Source organism: Cyanistes caeruleus, chromosome 1 (genome assembly GCF_971803275.1).
Source record: "Cyanistes caeruleus chromosome 1, bCyaCae1.hap1.1, whole genome shotgun sequence".
NCBI classification, from domain to species: domain Eukaryota; kingdom Metazoa; phylum Chordata; class Aves; order Passeriformes; family Paridae; genus Cyanistes; species Cyanistes caeruleus.
Genome location: NC_141701.1, coordinates 69,584,511 through 69,600,310, shown reverse-complemented (window position 1 = coordinate 69,600,310; position 15,800 = coordinate 69,584,511). Strand labels below are relative to the sequence as shown.

The following is a 15,800-nucleotide window of genomic DNA, read 5'->3' as shown; positions in this document are numbered from 1 at the left end:
AACTGTGATTATAAATGATACCGTGTCCATGCAGTAATAGCACCAATTTATTACCATTACTGAACCCTTTGGATTGCAAATGAGAGAGAGGGAGAGAAGCTGTGTTTGAACAGGAGGCTCCAGCACAGCACCAGAAAATAAAGCAGACCATGTGTTCTCAGTCACTGCAGTCCCATTGTCAGTCCATTTGCAAAGACATGGATCAAAGCAGATGGGATTAAAGTTTGTACCCACTTTCTAATAGCTTTCTCCTCTTCCATGACTGTACAATGCAGGTTAGAAATGAAAAGGCAGTTTCCTCAGGCTTTTAGTCCAGTTATGATTAGATGGCTCTACTCCCAACTTTGTTTTTCCCTCACCTGAATAGCCTGACACTCTTCTCATGCTAGCCACGTGGTGTGGTACTAAATTTGATGAAGATGTGTTTGGGCTCTAGTTCATTGAGCCTAGCATTATTTGAAAAAAACTTCTGAGTTGTAACATGAAGGGCTTTAAATTCATTCAGACATACTCAGTATCTTAGACATTGAGAAAATAATTTGAAACAATTAATTTGGGATTTAAGACAATGTTTCTGCCTCTTTTCCACATTTGGTGCTGAAGGAACAGTCACTATGCATAAAAAAACAATCACTATGCAGTTGCCTATGCATAAAAAAACCCCACTGATTTATTGTATTTGGTTTACTCTGTGTCTGTACTTTAAGGATGCTATCTGGAGACTGTAGGCATTTTTATCAGTTTTCCTTGCAGTTGCTTCTTCAAAAAGAGAACAGTAGTAGAACCCCACCTTTGTCTTTCTTTTTCCCTCAGTATATTCTTCCATTAATATAAAAATACTAGTTACAGGAAATTATCTATGAGAAGAGTAAAAGAAACACAAGTGAGAATGGAATGAAATATCCTTTTATGTTCCATAAACAAGCTCCAACTATGCATAAGCACAAAGATGAGATAAGAGGGCAGTATTTTAGATAAAATGTGCAACTAACAATTTTCTAATTAAAACAAAAGGTGTATATCCTTTGGAAGTAAGTAAGAATTAAATAAAGCCTTCAGACACAAATAGATGGATTACTCTCAACGTATGAGGATAAAACCTAAGTCTCCTGCAGAACATAAGTAGACTTTGCAACAGATTAGCCAGGAAATGAATCTGAGACAGAACTGACAAACTGGGAAAGTAACTATCCTCTTTTTTCATAAATATTTTATGTGTGACTTGTTTTCCCTGTTCAGTTCCTACTGCTGGTTGTGTGAACATGTGAAGACAAACCAAAGAAGGAAAAAAAGGAACTGCTAACTAAGTGAACATGGACACAGACTCACACACACAGTTTCAGAGGAGTTAATGTACCATTTGCTGGTTCGAGGCAGCCTGAGCATATTACTCTCATGGAAGCAAGCCTGCAGAAAAGATAGGTTGTGATGAACTGAAAAAGTGTCAACAGAAAAACTGACAGGCTGTGAAGAGTCACAGAGACAGTGAGAGCAGGCTGCAATCACAGTAGGCAGACTCTTCCAATACAGAGATAGGAATAGCTTCTGCTGTGAGCTGAGATGTGCTTACCTAGGGGCGTAGGCACTGCCAGGGCACTCATCCAGCTATGTATTGCTCACAGAGAGTGTTCTCAAGCATTGACTATTGTGAGCTTCACAGAAGCTATGGCTGACAGATGAACCACTATGAAGCCTTAAATGTGCTGTGAAGACCTCATGTTAGAAAAGCAAGACAGAGCAATTAGTTTATGAACGGAATAACCCCGTGTGGATGAAAAGACAGACCCACGTGAGGCATGAGGAACAAAGATGGCTTGAGATACAGAGGGAACACAATGCAGTGCTTGTTCTTGAGCAAGTGATTTGTCTGGATCACTGTTTACAAAGATATCAAAGAACATACAATTCTTGGTTGAGAAAGTATTTTGCCACTGACTGTGATTAATGTCTTGTCACAAGGGCCATGCACTTGCAATAAGCTTGGAAGAGCATTTGCCACCACTGTAAGACTTGAGTCATTTTTGAAAGAATGAGAACATCACTGGAGTCTCTTCATAAAGAGAATGTTGGTACCCAGTTGTCTGAGATTACAGCAAGTACCATGGCAAGAGATCACACCAGTGTTTCTTGCTATACCTTCCTGTCAGCTTTTCTGCAAAGGCATCTTTGGCTCCCCTTCAGTCTGTGCTAACACATGCATCTTTCCAGAAAAGACCAATTCAAAGCTTCAAGAGACTTTATGCTTAGTAGAGCACATTGGAGAAGTTTATGGAGGATTGTCTCCTGTGGGAGGGACCCCATGCTGGAGCACGGGAAGGACTCCTCTACCTGAGCAGCAGGAGAAACATCTTGTGGTGAATTGACCATAAACCTCCATTCCCTGTCTCCCACCACCACTGGGGAAGGAGGAGGTAGAGTTTGTGAAGGAGGGAAGGGTAGGGTAAAGGTGTTTTAAGGATTTATTTTACTTCTTATTATCCTGCTCTGGTTTAATTAGTAACAAAACTAAATGGTTTTGTTAGTAATGATTCAATTAATATCCCAAACTCAAGCCTGTTTTTCCCATGATAATATTTGATGAGTGATCTCTCCCAGTCCTTATCTTAACCCAGGAACCCTTGGTTACATTTTTTTCTCCCCTGTCCAGCTGTGGAGAGAAGTGACAGAGAGGATTTGGTGGGTGCTGGCATCCAGCCAGGGTCAGCCCACTACACACATATCTGAAATGAGAGCTCCGGAGAACTGAGTGGGAACCAGATCTTCCACATGGCAGAGGGTCTCCCTGGTCATGGACACACATTCATAGCTGAAGCAATGAGTAAGGTAATATTTGCTACCTTCTGCTCTGGCCTGTTGTCTTCACCTCAGAGCTGTGATTGACAGATATACACAGGCCACCTGCTTGAGTGCAGGAAGATACATTTACACTAAGATGAGAATTTCCATTGAGCCATGTGACCCTGCTCCTGACTCCTGCTAATATGGTTCACATAACCAATGCTATTTCCTAAGACCTATATTCATAACATGTAAGTGTGCTGATCAGGTATCACCTCCTTCTCTTTTCCCCTTTTCAACATTGTAGGTGTCACCAAAATGTGATGACCCCTGTTACAGAACAGCCAGATCCCCTGTCAGCATTGTGAAAAAACTATTTACCCATTCAAGATTGCTACCAGGAGGTGGTGACACCTATTAAGGAACACAGAAATGTAACAGTACATGAGATACTGTCTACAAAATCAATCAGCTGCAAGGCCTGATGCTGGACAGCAAAACCCATGATCCCCCAGTGGTCTGGGACACAGCCACTGCTGTTGGCTTCCTCTGAAGACTGAATGAATCCTGTTCTACTGGATAAAGTGTGAGTCCAGATTATGATTAGTGTATCATGCACTGATGACTATGAATCTGACACAATCTGTAGAGGGTCCAAGTGACTAAAAGTGTAGGAAATTAAAGACTCTAGATAGTAAGAAAGCTACAATCATTACTAGAAATTTTGCTTAGCTGAAAATATAATTCATAAAAAACTGTGCAACAATAAACTACATTAAATCCTAAAAATTGTAGACAAGAATAAACTATGCTGAAAAATATGTGTTTAATTGTAGTAATAAAGGTCTAATTGTACCTAAAGCCCTGTAGCAAATTCTCATCTACCAAGGATCCCTAAAAGAATCTGCCTGTCCCTGTGACATTAGGTGACAGAGCCACCAAGTGTTCACATGCTCCATCCTGCCAATTCCAAAAGAAAGGCAATCATCTCCAGCTAGGAGGGAAAACAGTGAGCCAGGAAAGATAACAGCTTAAGCTGCTGCAGGTAGCTTCACCACAGTGCAGCCAGCCATCTCCCCACTCAGAACTGCTTGCCATCTGTTCTCCTTATGATCCTGTTCGCTTCCACACCTCAGATAATCACAGCTTCCACATTATCATTAGGAGAGACAGGCTCTCATTTAGCCAGGAATTACTGGCAGAGACAGGTAGTTAAATAAGAAGGACAGTCCAATATATTCATTAAATTTATACTTAGAGGCCTTATTTCAAGCTCCTGCTTTCAAGCACAGATGCAAGTCTTTGCCATATGCTATGAAATCCTGGGTAAGTTCTGAGAGGAATTTTCCATAAAATATTTTGCTAGAAAGGGTTGTTCTCTTCCAGCTTATTTCTCTGTGCTACCACATTTGGCTCCAGCTGGATCTGGAATCCAAACAGCCTAAATCTAGGCCACGTTTAAAGTGGCAGCACCCTCTGTCAAAACTCTGGCAGTGTTTGTCTCTGGTCAGAGGCATAAATTTTGAACCTCTCTTTGCTGAGGTCAGATGGTGCCAGTCTAGAAGCAAACTGTTTTCACATCAGTCTGATATTCTGCAGAGTTCTTTGAAAGACAGTCTAGAAAAGTTTTAGAAATTTTGAGATTTGTTTTCTTCCTTCATGCCAACTCTTAAAAAAGCACTCCCTTATTTAGTGATCTTGTTCTGTGTAGTCTTCAGAGATATCTCTTCCACCTCTACCACGAGGCTAACTTTTGTCAGCAGGAAGTGGTTAAGAAATGTCATTTTTCACTGTTTTTCAGTGCTCAGAGAACACAGAGTGGTGTGAAATTATGCTTAGGGAAGGAGACTCACTACCACATTTTATGTTACATACACTGTAAAATATCATAAAGCAAGATAACTTACCTGCCCATAGGCTGAATTCTAGGGGATATTTTCTGTTTCTCTTTCAACAACACACCAGTCTAAAGCTATTACTGTTGCCCATTGGATCAAAAAGTAAGAAAACAGCTATGTATCTACATTCTTTGACTTGTGAATGATTTAAAAGCTGTTAATATTTTACAATGGTTGATAATTTTTTTCTTAATATGTATGCTCAGCATGTAAAATCACACTAATCTTTCATCAAAATTATGGTTTATTTACTTTATCTTACACAATAATGAACTCATACAACCCAGGTCTACATTTTTTGTGACTGTAGTCTTCATGAAGTCCAATTGTGGAAATTAATTTACTATATATATATATATATATATATATGCAAAAGCCTAACTCAAGATTCTTCAGCTGTGAGTACAGTGCATATCAACCACATTCCAATCCTGCAACACTACTAAGATAAAGGAAATAACTCAAAGTTGTGTTAAACAAAGCATTAATTACATGATCTCCTTACTTCCTGTTCATTAAAAAAAAAAAAATCCCATGAAAAATAGTGTTACACTATATTCAATGGATACTTAGAAACAAGAGTTAGCTTCTACCAATGATAGAATAGTAAATTGTCACAAAAAGCCTGGCAATATTTCTGGAAGCTCAAGACAATACAGTTCTTTTCATCTTAGCAGCTTTCAGCTGTGCTGGCTGCTACTGCTGTTATTCAGGAAGACAAGCTGTCAAACTGTGATGACCAGGTGACCAGAAGCATCTTCAGCTAGCATGTGGAAGAAGACTGGAATAAGGGATCCAGAACCTGTGTTAAGACTCAGAACATTTGCTATAGTTCTGCTTGTTGACTCTGAAATAGAGATAGGTGGAGCTCTGGGTTTTCTTACAGTGAAGCTGTTCACATCTTCTTCAGGCATCTAAAATAAATTTTTTTCTTAAGTGAAAAAAGGGCTGAATATTGTGCCTGGGGTGAATATGGGAGCATAGAGGCACTGTGCAGTGAAGAAGGGAATGATGTCCAAATTACAGCAGGGGACACAACTTCCTGTACTCACAGCTCAGTTACACACCATCACCCAGCACCATCTATTTCTTGTTTCCCTTTGTGTTTGTCCTGTTAAACATCTATTGAATAAGCCAATCATGTTCATAAATTTCCTGTTTCATTGAAAATATAACCTTCCTGCTGTTTTATAAATAGATGAACAGTGCTTCTATGTCTATGTTTGTTCTGTTTTCCTTTCAGTTTCTTTTAACAGGTACTTTTCTTGAGCAAAAGAATGTTTTAGCCTGCTTTGGATATAATAAATTTTGATTCATCATCTTAGCAATTTGAAAATATCTCCACTATTTGTCAGAGGCTGTCTGTAAGAATGGTATTTTTTCAAAAAATCCGTAATACTCTCCTGAAAACAAGTACTGGGTTCAGTTCTAACATGGAGTTGTGCTGAGCAACAGAAAGCACTAAAAGTTGACAAATCAGAACCTGGTAGCAGGTCAGCTGTACTAGATGTGGTAATCTTTGTACTGCAATTATGTTGTAACAACATGGTGTAATAACATTCAAAACTTCAGAATAGCAAACACTTTTCTTCACACAACTTTTTTTTTGTAATTTCTGTACCGAACATACATACACTAAAAAGAAATACTTGAAAGCAATTTGCAGCAAATAGCCTCCATAGTCTCATTCTTGTAATGGAACTTGACCCTCAAAACAAGCAAGATAAATTAATGATGTGTCAATATGCCTATCCTAGTAAAATAGCATAAGCAAGCCTATAGGTCAGCCAAAGAACCTGAGTAACATCAAGATCATTTTAAGTTTCAAAATCAATGAAACATTCAAATTAGGGATGATTTTCTAAATGAAATGGTAACCAAAAGGCAGTTCTTTTTAACAGCCACCATCAAGGACAGGATAAATAAGAACAGGTGAGAAAGAAAGCACTAACACACAGTACCTACTGATTTGTAATAACATTTTTTATTTTGTAATATTAATAACACTGGCTTCCATATATCACCTTTAATACCTTACTCCTACTAGCTATGAAATTTTGACAAAATTTATGTGATTTTAAAATTACTATTCATACAGAGGTATTACATCAAAAATTGTTGCTCCAAAAGGGCAAAATGTATTTTTAAGAAATATATATTCAAAAGTGTAAGCAATCTACTCTTGAAAAATCAAAAAAAACATTGTCCAAAGCAACCTTCAGAACAGAGCAAAAGCTGTAGCAAAGAAGACAGATATTTTTTGTCTTATTTTCTTTTTAACCTTGAAAGAAAACATGAGAAAGCCAGAGTATTAGCAAATGAGTAATTCACCATTCTATCTTAAAGTCATTTAAGGACTAGTATGCAATTAAGTAATTACTAGGCTGAACAGAACAGCAGTCAACATGATAATAAATTACTGCAATGGTAAAAAAATATATTTTTAAGAAAAAAGTAAATTAAACAGAAAAAAAAATTGTTTCCATCTCAGATTTTTGGCCAGAGCTAGGATGGAAATCACCCAAAGGCAGGAACATACTCATTAGGATGTACAATAGAAATATGTATCAATAACCTTGAAAAGGAGGCGGCAGAGGTAGGCGTAAGAACAACCCAGGGCATGAATTCACACAACAGTTGTGTGCCGTGGGCAGATATTCTTGAGATCAGCCTTATAACTGGCTGAGCTGCTGATGCAGCTAGAGAGAATCCTCACACTTACATACATAATAATGCATCCTATTTTTTGTGCCTTATCTTTCATTAGCACAAAACACATTTGCAAGGCTCTGTATTTTACTTGTTGAATTTAAACTTTTCATTATAAGAAATGTCACTTACAGCAGCCTACCACAACATTAGGCCTCTATCCTGGCAGGTGTGGCAGGCCTCAGGAGGTGGTCCTGCAACACTTGCTCAGAAATCAACACCTTTATACCTGGTCCCCAGGTACCTAAGGAAAAAGGCACAATATGGGCCCATTTAAGAGCTGGAAGGGCAGGCAAACAAGGAGACAAGTTGTTGCCTCCACGAGCAGTGCCAAAAAAAAAAAAAATCCTGGCATGTGCAAGACAACAGAAAGCAGGAGAGAGAGAGTGTGAGGCACATGCCATGTTAGCAACCAGCAAATGAAGGACTTCTGAGAGTCTGAATAGATCTTGTAAGAAAAGCTCAACATATGTAAGCATGTACTTCTATACCCACCTGAGTAAAGGTTGTATGTCATTAGCCTCAACAAACAAGAAATGTATGACTAAATAATTAACTAAATTCTAGTATGACGATGAAAAGGAGGATTCTAGAGACAGATGCTAACATTAAATATAAATTTCCTTGGAAGAAAAAGAACAGTGAAGAAACAGAAGAATATGCCATAAGAAAAAAATATCAAAACACTAAAAAAAACATTAAAAAAGGAAAATCACAGCACTATGTGTAACATGTGCATCCAGTCAGAGGTTGCTGATTTTTCCTGCTGGCTCAGGCCAGGGCCCTCCTGCTGGCTGGTGACTGCTTGGGGATGTCTGTACTGGCACTCTACATGGGGTGCAAAATGCTTTTTGTTTGAGTGTGCACGTTCCTCAAAGCTATGCTTATGCTGTTATTGTTTACAAAGCTTCACAAATGCTTTCTATTGCTTAATAGGCTAGCTTGAATTAACCAGTTGAATTGGTTAATTAAGGTGAATGGATACCAAAAGAATGTATTTGGTTTCAGGACTTCCATTTCTGAGCAATTATAGTTCTGTATCTACCTTTGTCATGAAGTTTGACTTTGTACACTTACCATTGGTCCTTAATAATAATAGTGTTAAGCAGTCATGCAGATGCAGAGGCTTTCAAGTTCTCACAATCAAGTATCTCCTCTGATTTTACATTGTGATATTAAATTTTTTTTACACATTATTGTAGAAACTTACTGATATGAAGGAATTTTCCTCATATATTAAGATCATCACTAAGTTGCTTTTAATTATTAAACTTTTACTATTTAATATGGGGACGTCTGTAACAGCTTCTTAGTTTCTAATTTTCATGATAAATGTTTCAAAAAGATACTCTCTTGCCATAATTTCTTTCTTTCTTTCCAAGAATCAATTCTTTTGTTCCCTGGATGTTTCCACTTGCAAAGCAAAATCCATAAAATTAGCTGGTCTTTTATACTTGGGCAGAAAATCTGATCGTCTTATAGAACATCTTCACTATGTGTCAATAATCAGGGATTATTCATGTTCATGACTGCAACAGACCACAGAATCACAGAATGGGTAAGGTTAAAGGGGCCACAGTGGTCATCTGGTCCAACCTCCCTGCTCAAGCAGGGTCATCCCAGAAACATGGCACAGGATTGTGTTCATTGTATTCCATACTGTGAATATCTCCATTGAGGAAGGCTTGACAACTTCTCTGGGCAACCTGTTCCAGTGCTGAGACACCTGCACAAGGAAGTACTTCTTCACAGTCAGGTGGAACTTCCTGTGCATCAGTTTCTGCCCATTATCTCTTGTCCCATTGCTGGGCACCACTGAGAAGAACCTGGATCCATTCTTTTGACACCCTCCCTTCAGATATTTATACACAATAATGAGGTCCCATCTCACTTGTCTTCTCTGAAGACTAAATAGGCCCAGCTCCCTCAGCCTGTTCTTATAAGAGAGATAAGATACAATATTCCTCTTCCTCTCCCACAAATTCTCTTAGATATTTGTCTTTTATTAGAATACAGGCTTACTCACCATCTCCCATCTCAGGCCTCTCACTACCCATCACTACAGCAAATATTCTTTTTAGTCCCATCTATGGGATCTATGGGGCCCATTCTATGTCCCATCTTAACCACAGCTGGAGGCCTCAGAGTCCTCTAATTTAGCTGCCTAAAATAAATGAAAGCTGCAGTACCTGGGGCCTTTATATTTGTGAGATACAAAAACTTGCAGTTATTCCACCATACCATTATCCCCCTCCCCCCCTCTTTTTTCCTATTAAAGATGCAGCCATAGGAACTGGGGAGAAGAGCTAGGAATGTCACATCTTGAATAGTCAGTACAGAGCTGCAGGAAGCTCAGTACAAATAATCTGAAATAACACAGGATACAGAGAGGGTTAAGAAGTCTTAAGGGTCAAACTTAGTCTAACCAATGTTGGTGGCACGGTTGGATGAAAACCTGTGTTTAATAAGTAGCATAATCAAGAGTAGCAAGAAGTTTGGATCCACTAAGAACAAGTTGGAGAACTACAGGAAAAATATTCTAGTGACTTTTGATCAATTGTTGGAACATTTCTCAAACATTCAATATTCTCTCAGATCTTCACTTTCAAAAAGACTTCAGTACCCTCCTGGAGTGTAAGAGAAGATTTCTCTTAAAATACACTTATGCTGTCCTCTGGGGAAGATTCAAATGAGTGGGCCTGGTTAGCTCTGAAAACAGAACATGAGAGAAACCAAGGAAAGGATAAGTGAACAAAAGAGTACAGGGAGAAGACAAAGAACTTATTTCTGTTTTTCAAGTTCTAAAAGCCCAAGGGGGATAATTCTGGGGAATTAAAGATAACACATTAAAAACAGATAGAAGAAAACACTTTTTCACATGATGTGTGGTTAAAACTGTAGAAAATACAATTACTTCAGGAAGAATTACAGTCAAGAACTCAACAAGATTCTGATGGGTTTGCAAATGTATAAGGATATCAAACATAAGAGCAATTTAAAACTGCTGGAAGGCACATGTATTTCTTCGGGGAAAACTGTCCAGGCATTTTAAAACTGCACAAAGACGTGCTAATCAGACTGAAAGACAAAGAAAAAGGTCTCTGCAAGATAATGCACCCACAGGATGCCGTTAAAGAAACGACACCTCCTCTGAAATCCTCTGCATTCGTTCTCTCTTCCTCCCTTTAAAGAAGCAGCACAGAAAGGGACACTATCTGCCACACTGAAAGGCCATTTCCTTTAGGGTATTGTCTGAGATGAAAAGGTGTCTGCTAGCCATCCTCCCAGCATGCTGGCATTTCATCAGTCTTCAGTTTGTCCCATGTGCCTGGAAATGTGTATTTGCCTTGAAATTCATAGAACTGGTACTATGATTATATGGATCCTTTCTACTTCTCTGAGCTCAGATTGTTTTTAAAAGCAGAAAGCACAATATGTAGTATATCTGTAATTTCCCATCTCGATTTTTTGCATGACTAAGTAGTCACAGTAATGAAGCTTCCCTCATGTTATGTCACGTTAACTGTACCTGTGCTGTCATGTGTCAGAAAAATGAAAATCTAAAAACTGTGAGGTTTATTCATTTAAATGAAACAGTCTGTCAACAGCATAACTGAGTGCAAGTGAGGCCAAAACACAGGGAGCAGTTATAAGTGACTTAGCAGCAGCGTTACTCTGATGCTGAATTTATAGCCCTCCTAAACAATACTCTCCAGTGCATTTTTTCTCTAGGACCTCTTTTCCCACCAATTTTAATCTGCTACTTATATTCTGTCTACCGAGCAGGAAGAGATCATTCCCTTCCTTTTTGTAAAGTGAACTCCAAATTATATGCCAGTATTGCTGACACCAGTGCTTGACGTTGCCCTAGCAATCAGACAGTAGATGGTACTTGGTATATAAAAAAAAAAAAAAAAAGTCTGAAGCATAAGGAATGTCACAAACCTAAGTTTGGCACGACTGGCTTGAAACTCTGAAATGCTAATAATAACCCTGACTTAGGGTTATACATATTCCAGCTTCTACTGGAATGCACAGTTGCTGTTACTATGGCTTCAATTGTCTCCAGTGTTAAGAACAGATCAGTCCCATGTCCTCCCTCCTTATACTCCTTGCAATGACTGAAACCTTTCCACCTTACCTTTGTTCAAAACATTCCTAACCTCTCTGCTTCATATCCAGTCTCGCAAGGACAGGCTGTACCTAACAGATGGAGAGACACATCCTCTGTAGAGAATGGGATGTTTTGATAGGTGACAGTACTGGAGTCACATCTTTGCCTTCAAGTCATCCCACGTTCCTACACTGAGATTCACAGCATAGCACATCACTGAGGGAGAATGAATGAAAAAAACTCATGTCCTGCCATTAATCCTTGCATCAGTCAACTTAGGGACAGAATCTCTATGCTGTCTCTGAAACTATAAAAAATAAATTCAAGAATAAAATAGTATGTTTGAGATAACACAAGAATAATAATATTAAACTACATTTGACTCCATGTAAACCACCCAATTCCTCTGAAAACATACAATCAGGAAAGATAAAACTAATTTGTATTTACACTTTCACAAAGTTTAGCGAACTTGCCCTGAATTTTGAAACCAAATGTTCCTTTTTGAAACAAGTGGAAAGTGGGGCAGAAAAGGGGGAATGATACAGTATTATTTAACAGTAAACTGTAAGAGCAACCTTTCAAGCATACAGTGCTATTGCCAGGTCTCTGACAAAGAGCCTAACACCAAAATCCCAATTTATTTTCCAATAAATGACTATTTACCGTAATATTTTTTCTCCTGTTTATTCATTTGGTTCTGAATAGATAGCTATACAATCCACATAGGATCAAGAAAGATGAAAAATGTACAACAAAACAGTTGTTCCATTCCAAAATTTTCTACAGGAAAGATATCAGTGTTAGGAGAAAAAAATAGAATCAGCATGAACTGGCTTAATGGGGAGACACTCATCAGAGAAAACACTGGAGGACTGTGGACATGCAGAGGCAATAGACGGTTGAGAAGCGCAACAGGACTGGGATTAGGATATGCTGGAAATAAACAGAGTTTGTTTTATAGGTTGAACTTTTTTTTTTCACTTCGCAATAATGGAATACTGTTGGCCATGTATTTTTCTGATTACACAATATATTATCTGTGATTGAAAAAATACACCTTTTTTGTGCCTCAGAAGAATGAGGTGAACAGTTCTTCACAGAATCACAGAATGAACTAGTCTGGAAAAGACCTTTGAGATCATCAAGTCCAACCTCCTCATCAACTAAACCATGGCACCGAGTGCCACATCCATGTCTTTTTTAACACATCAAGGGATGGTAACTCCACCACCTCACTGGGCAGACAGTGCCCAATCACTCCTTCAGTGAAGAATTTTTTTTCCTGATGTCTACCCTAAACTTCCTCTGGCACAGCTGTGGCCTCTCATTCTGTCAGCAGCTGCCTTTGAGAAGAGACCAATCCCCACCTGGCTACAAACTCCTTTCAGGCAGTTGTAGAGTGGTAAGGTCTCCCCTGAGCCTCCTTTTTTATATGCTAAATAACCCCAGCTCCCTCAGCCATTCTTCAAAGGGTGTATGTTCCAGGCCCTTCACCAGCCTTGTTACCCTGCTCTGAATGCATCTGAGCACCTCAACATCCTTCCTAAACTGAGGGGCCCAGAACTGGACACAGCAGAATGGAAAGAACAAAGTAAGAAACATACACTAAAGCAACACAGAAATTTCCCATTGATGTGTATCAATTGACCAAAGAAACTCTCTTACAACTTTAAACAAGCTTTAGCAATTTTAGCAAAAAATTCCAGTTTCCTCACTTTGTGTTGCTGTTGGGGGATGCACATTTTAAACATCAGAGTTCCAGAATGCTCTTCCTTGAGGCATCACTCACCCAAGGAAACCTTTCAGCATATATCACAAGTATACTGCAAATCTGTTTTTCGTTGAACTTTTATTAGAGTATCTTCTTTTTCCCTTTTACTTACCATTGACATGAGTAGCAAATTTCTGTCATGTAAATAGTGACTGTCGTTTCATTTCACCTTTCCTTCTCCAATTTCAGCATCTTCTTACTCTTCAAATCCCAGCAATGCTGTAATAATTTTTGCTGTTTCACATTTAACCCCACATAAAATTGTAGTGTCAACATATGAAGATCAGTCCCTGAGCCATAAACAGGATCTCTGCAAGAGGATATACCTCATGTGACAGGCTTACAATGAAACTAAGCTCAAGGACTAGGAACACAACATTTTCAAAAAATAAGAACATTTTTTCTGACCAGATTTTAAAATATAAATAAAATCAGCTTGTCAGCTGGCCTCCAACTCCAAGACTGCCCAGTACACCATCATTTAGAGGTACTGCAAACCTTCCAGACTGCTTCCCTTAAGCAGCAGTGCCCTCAACTCAACTTTTAGCAGCAGTTAATAAAAAGTTCTCTTAAAAATGTTGTTAATTGCAAAGCTTTGATTTCAAAATGAACTTCATGAACTTCTGACTTTTCACCAAAACTGGCTTAAGCACATGTCAATTAAAATACTTATATTTAGCATATTATGCTGCATTTCTAAAGACTGTCTAGTTTAATACCGAACAAATTAGGTGGATTTATTCAATTAAATTATTTGGTAAAAGTGCAGAGGTAGCTTAACATTCAGACATTACCGATTTTATCCTTACCTTTTTGGGATTTCACTCCTTTTCCAGGTCTCTTCCAGGAAAACCGGTATTGTTTTTAGTTCCCTACAGTTTCCTGTAGTTCACAATGGCCCTTTGAAGAAGAGGTCACCAGAATTGGCTAAGGAATTTTAATCTCAAGAAATTTCTAAGGCTTTTCCAGCAACTATCAGGGCTTCACTGGTACTGTGGTCGCCCTGTACTCTTTCATTAACCATTAACCAGGCATGGCCCTATGTCAGTTTTATCAGCTGCTCTTTCTCAACACGGGGAAGCCAGAAAACGCGTGGGCTCATTCAGCCGCAATTCGCAGCCATTGTGATAGGAGGGACGTGGGATTTCTCATTTATGCACAGAGCCTTAGGAGAAATACCCAACGAGACGAGGGATGGAGCGAGCCAGCAGCCCCGGCATATCCTGCCTCTGCCGAGGTTACACCCATGAGGATGTCCACGCCACAGAGATGTCTGGCGGCTCACACGAGCCAGCAAGTGGGAGGGACAGTTTGGGAAACCGCAGAGCCGGAGCTCCCGGGGCAGCGGCTGCCTGGCGGCTCCCGTCTGCCGGTGCCTCAGGGGCACTGCCGGGAGAGGGAAAGCCTTACGTCCACAAACCGGCACATGCCGGGGACGGGGTGAGCGCTTACGCCAGCCGTGCGCCAGCGCTGCCATTTGCAGCAGGCACCCCGCCTGAGGCACTCTGCCTCGGTTTAGAGCTGTTTTCAAGCAGTTTCACAGGAGACGAGGCCCACGGTGCCACCATAAAACAAAGGAACACCAAGCAAGGGAAAACCACGCGTCCGCGTGCAGGGCAGGCCTGTGCGCCGCGCCCTCTGCCGGCCAGGGGCGGGGGATGGGAGCCCGCCGTGCCCGCGGCCCTCCGGCCTCGCCGACCCGGCCTGGTCCGGCTGTGGCGCCGGACACAAGCCGAGCTTTATGCCAGCTGGCCCGCGCTGAGCGGACTTACTCCAGGATTTAGACTTGCCAGAATCGGAGACTAGGAATCAGCAAAATTAGGTTCCATTGTCACCACTGTCGCTCCTGTTTATCAGAGACCGTCCGCAGCTCCTCCGGGCACCTCGCAGGGCAGCAGCTGCCCGGGGCCAGCCCAGGTGAGCCCCTCACCGGAGCAGGACAGAGCTCAGCCACCCTCCGACGCTTGATTTGGGAGGCAGCAGGATCCTCCAGGGAGGGATAGAACCTGGCTGGGCACCAGCACTCGATCTCATCAATGTACATAAATGCTTCAAGGGCCGGTGTTCAAAGCATGGTGCCAGTCTTTTCAATGGTGCCCAGAGACAGGATGAGGAGCAATGGCCATAAACTAAAACGTAAGTTCCACCTCAACGTTAAGAAGACCTTTACACTGAGGGTGGAAAAGGCTGCCCCGAGAAGTCGTGGAGTCTCCCTTTCTGGAGACATTCAAAACCAACTGGACACGCTGATCTTGGTTGCTGTGCCACAGCAGTGAGGTTGGACTGGATGATATCCAGAGATCCCTTCCAACACTAACAATTCTGTGATGTACTTCTCCCATCCTCCTCCTGCCTGAACAGCAGTGGGTAGCTTGGGAGAGCCTTGACAGCTCCCTATGCACCTCCTACACCTGGCCTGCCAACCCCAGCACAGCGCTCTCCCTCTGGCTGCACCATAGCTGTCAGCAAGAAAAATCACATGGCTTGAGCAGGTGCACGCTCCTTTCTGTTCCCCAGATATCGAAAG

The 15,800-nt window shown here is 40.5% G+C and overlaps 1 protein-coding gene across 4 annotated transcripts in view; it reads right to left on the bottom strand.

The window, feature by feature from the left end:
* Positions 1 to 15,199, bottom strand: part of DDC (dopa decarboxylase) — a 73,955-nt gene extending 58,756 nt beyond the window's left edge. The window contains exons 1-3 of one of the 4 annotated variants that reach the window (XM_023921845.2): positions 15,046 to 15,199; positions 14,083 to 14,173; positions 13,386 to 13,492 (exon numbers count right to left, since the gene is read on the bottom strand). The gene's annotated coding sequence lies outside the window, so the exon portion shown is untranslated. Of the gene's footprint in view, positions 1 to 1,357; positions 1,408 to 1,570; positions 1,615 to 13,385; positions 13,493 to 14,082; positions 14,911 to 15,045 lie in introns of those variants that run through there. The other 3 variants (XM_023921843.2, XM_086898621.1, XM_023921846.2) reach the window with 3 other exon arrangements.
* Positions 15,200 to 15,800: the final 601 nt, after the last annotated feature.